The sequence below is a fragment of the Lissotriton helveticus genome, chromosome 2_1 (assembly GCF_964261635.1).
Source record: "Lissotriton helveticus chromosome 2_1, aLisHel1.1, whole genome shotgun sequence".
Classification (NCBI taxonomy): Eukaryota; Metazoa; Chordata; class Amphibia; order Caudata; family Salamandridae; genus Lissotriton; species Lissotriton helveticus.
In genome coordinates, this window is record NC_136059.1 from 1606404566 (window position 1) to 1606407755 (window position 3190).

Below are 3190 nucleotides of genomic sequence, written 5' to 3' on the forward strand. Positions count from 1 at the left end.
AACTCACATTCAAACACTCACAACCCACCTGCAATTTCGATACCATTTTGGAAATCACACATTTTATATAATTTTATATATGGGATAAAGAATCCCCACCAGTACATTATACGCATATTGCAAGCCTCAAGGAGCTATGTGGCCAAATAGAAGAATGAGGCCCAAGGCTGGGTTCCTTTATAAGATAAAATACCTCCAAGGTACCTTGCAATATTTTTTAATGTGTATATTGTGAGGGAATACCTTCTCTGTGAAACTCTAAATCAGGCCCAGTCCTGGACATTTGAGTGATAGCAAGATGCATTCTAGGTGTTGTAGTTTTGTTTTGCTTTAACTGAACTAATTAGATTAACACACCAGAAATCAATGATTTGTAAGGTTAAAGTTCAGCTCTGGAGACAGTGTCCATAATTATGTAAAGCGAGGTGGTCACCTTACTCCATTACAAACATCAATCAATTAAATTACTGGGGATGGGATTTTTGTTGTGTGTGAAATAAAAATATCTGTGCACAAATACATCACACAGTTACAGCAGGTAGAAATAATAATATTCCCCCAGATGCATCAAGCAACATGCTATGCATGAAGAAATCGCTAAAAAAATTGCGATTTCTTAATATTCCTTAATTGCGACTCGCAAATTGCGACTCGCAATTAAGGAATACCTCCCCATTCATTTCTATGGGCCTAGAGGCCCATAGGAGTGAATGGGAAGACATTCTCAATTTGCGATTAGCAATTAGCGAATCGCAAATTGAGAATGCAATTTCAAGGGTGCAGGGGTGTCCAAAGGAAATTAATTTGTGCACATTTGTTGCGCACACACATGCCCTAAGGGCATGTGTGTGCGCAACATGACACTTTGAAAAATGCACAAAAGTGCATTTTTCAAAGTTTTTGCAAATTACCATGATGTTCAACTTCATGGTAATTTGCTCCCCTTATTAGCGAAATCGCAAATTTTTTTACTTTGTTGCATTGCATTTAAGGAATCTCAATTTGGGATTCCTTAAATGCAATTGCAATTTAAGGAATCTCAATTTAGAGATTCCTTAAATTGCGATTTTTGCATTTGGGATGATGCATCCCAAATGCAAAAATACTGGTCGCAAAGGGGCAGATTCTGAGAATCTGCCCCTTTGCGACCAGATTTTCCTTTCATGCATCTGGGCCATTGTGTCCTAATTTAATTACAATTGTTCTTTACATAGGAAGAAGGAGATCCTGAGTTGATCACACTGGAATTTGAACATATAGTCTAATGAACACACACAGATCTTAGAAGTAAATGATAAACCTTCGGATCCTTAATAATAACATATTTATATATATTTCCACCCTAAAGGCCTGATTCACAAAGGTAGGCTTACACTTTAGTGTTAGTTTATGATTGTTTGCTATTCACAAAAGGTTTTCCGAGTAGTGTCCTTCATAGTGAGGAATTTCTGAACATAAAACAATAGGACGTTCTTATCATTTTATGAGGGACGATGCCACACTCAAAAAGATACTACTTGTACATCCCTTTGTGAATAGCAACTAATTGTAAACTTACACAAAAGTGTAAGTTTGCTTTTGTGAATCAGGCCATAAGGTCTCAAAATAAGACATTAGGGAAATAAAACACACTGTGTAAACAAGTAACTGGTATTTCTGACTACGTGAATGAAAACAATGCTGACTAGGTGCACAAACAGAATATTAGACACGTCATTGTTCTCTGTATTTTTTTGCTTGATGTAAATCCGTTTTACATCACAACTGTTGGGCTTAGCCCGTTTTGCAGGGTAACCCCCAAACTGCTTACCTTCACCCCTACGGTTTTCTGAATTTGTTTTTGCTGGCTTTAGGAATCTGTGCACTTTACCTCTGCTAACCAGTGCTACAGTGCTGGCGTGCTCTCCCTAAAATTGGCCTACACCTGATTGGCACAATTAAATTACTTGCACGTCCCTAGTATATGGTACTACGTGATACAAAGAGCTTATCAATTAAATGCCATTACTGGGTACTCACCACTAAAGTAGGACTTTAAAATATGTCTCAGGCCAGATATTGCAGCCTGTAATGCAATTTTAAACTGTCAATACAACCTGGCCAGGCCTAAGCTTATGTTTTCAATACAATTTGGCCCCAAAGTATGCCCTAAACAGCTAGTAGGGCAGGGTGCATTGCATTAAAAAATAAGACATGCGCTTTTAAGTTTTAAATGTCCTAGTAGTGAAAAACTCCTACATTTGTTTTTCGCTAAGGTAAGGCCTCTCTCTCCCATGGGATAACATAGGGTTACCTTATTACATTTAATAAGTACTAGCTTTGATTGGGAGCAGGTAGATATGTCATGTTTAGACTCAATTTAGTTGTATTTTAAAATCCTCTTTCATAGCACAGTCAGATTTTAGGTCACAGTTCTGAAAGTACCCCTTTTTGAAAGTTGCCGTTTTCCTGCCATAGCTATTATTGTGCTCTGCCAGTGTCCTGGTCACAACTGTGAATGGCTCTGCTGTTGGGGTTTGTGTATTCCTGCTAAGCAGCTAGACAAAGGGGACTAGGTGTAAGCGGTATGGACAATCCTGCCTGGATTGATAAGGGCAGAGCTGCTCCCTGGCCCACTGTCATTTCAAAAGGCTGCCTCCAGCAAATACATAAAGGAACCAGACAATAGTCTTCTGTTACCCGAGAATTCTTAGAGACTGGAAAGGGGAAGAGAAGAACTTTGCAGAGCAGGGTGTGGAGATATTATAGAAGATCCCATCACTTCAAAGGCCAGCACTTGGTATGAATGTTGGATCCTTAGAGCCACTCTTCAGTACTCTCCAGGAGCTGTGGAAGACTTCAAAATGACCCCCCAGAGGTCGGTACTTCTGATTGATGCCTGCCTTCTACCTTGAACCCAGGACTACCAGAGTGACTCTGAGGGCAAGTTAGCTGGCCTCCTGTGTGAGCTACAGGGGCATAACAAACTCCAGAAACCTTGAACAAATAACTGGCCTCTGCTGGTGTGAGTCTTAACCCTCCAAGTGGTGCCCCCCCAAGTCTTGGACCCTTGGTTGTGGTGTTAAGGTGCTACTCCACTAATCCTGAAAGTTGAGACTTGGAAACATTTTCACTATAAAATGGCCAGAGAACCATCAGAGAGACTGGGACCTACCTGCACACCAATCCGCACAAGGTGCATTGCCTGTCA